Source organism: Salvelinus fontinalis, chromosome 35, assembly GCF_029448725.1.
Source record: "Salvelinus fontinalis isolate EN_2023a chromosome 35, ASM2944872v1, whole genome shotgun sequence".
NCBI classification, from domain to species: Eukaryota; Metazoa; Chordata; class Actinopteri; order Salmoniformes; family Salmonidae; genus Salvelinus; species Salvelinus fontinalis.
The window spans coordinates 32,720,696-32,722,096 of NC_074699.1; positions in this window are offsets into that span (position 1 = coordinate 32,720,696).

Consider the following 1,401-nt stretch of genomic DNA (forward strand, 5'->3'; position numbering starts at 1 on the left):
GCCACCAGTTTATAGTTTCCATGCCAGGTTTCTGGAATGCATTTTTGAGTATTACACTCAATGCCAATAGTAAACGTTTGCATTGTTTCACTCAATGGTCCTCTTAACATTGAACTATTAATGAATGTCAGGATCAAATGTCAACGGTCTATATGACCCATATATGGAGGTCATAGTGTCAGAGTGACCTTGCTGTGTCACACTGTCATACTGGCCTGTTCTGGTGAGAACATCTCCCATGCTCCAGCACATACAGTGCCTTCAGACAGCATTCATACCCTTTCACTTATTACACATTTTGTTATGTTATAACCTGCATTTTCTCACCCATCTACACACAATATCGCATAATGACCCCATAATAATAAAACATGTTTTTGAAAATTAAATACAGAAATATCTAATTACATAAGTATTCACACCCCTTTGCTATGACACTCCAAATTGAGCTCAGGTGCCTCCAATTTCCTTTGATCATCCTTGAGATTTTTATTTTATTTATTTATTTTATTTTACCGTTATTTTACCAGGTAAGTTGACTGAGAACACATTCTCATTTGCAGCAACGACCTGGGGAATAGTTACAGGGGAGAGGAGGGGGATGAATGAGCCAATTGTAAACTGGGGATTATTAGGTGACCATGATGGTTTGAGGGCCAGATTGGGAATTTAGCCAGGACACCGGGGTTAACACCCCTACTCTTACGATAAGTGCCATGGGATCTTTAATGACCTCAGAGAGTCAGGACACCCGTTTAACGTCCCATCCGAAAGACGGCACCCTACACAGGGCAGTGTCCCCAATCACTGCCCTGGGGCATTGGGATATTTTTTAGACCAGAGGAAAGAGTGCCTCCTACTGGCCCTCCAACACCACTTCCAGCAGCATCTGGTCTCCCATCCAGGGCCTGACCAGGACCAACCCTGCTTAGCTTCAGAAGCAAGCCAGTAGTGGTATGCAGGGTGGTATGCTGCATGTCACTTGATTGGAGTCCACCTGTGGCTAATTCAATTGATTGGACATGATTTAGAAAGAAACATACCTGTCTATATAAGGTCCCACAGTTGACAGTGCATGTCAGAGCAGAAACTATACCATGAAGTCTAAGCAACTATCTGTAGATCTCTGAGATAGGATGAGGCATATATCTGGGCAAGGGTAGATTTTTTTTTCTAGAGGGTTGAAAGGTTCCAAGAGCACACTGGTTTCCATCACTGGCCGTCTGACCAAGCTAAGCCACTGAGCAAGAAGGACCTTGGTCAGGGAGGTGACTTAGAACCCTACAGAGTTCCTTGGCTTAGATGGGAGAACCTGCCAGAAGGACAACAGTCTCAGCACTTCACCAATCTGGGCTTTATGGGAGAGTGGCCAGATGGAAGCCACTCCTGAGAAAAAGTTAC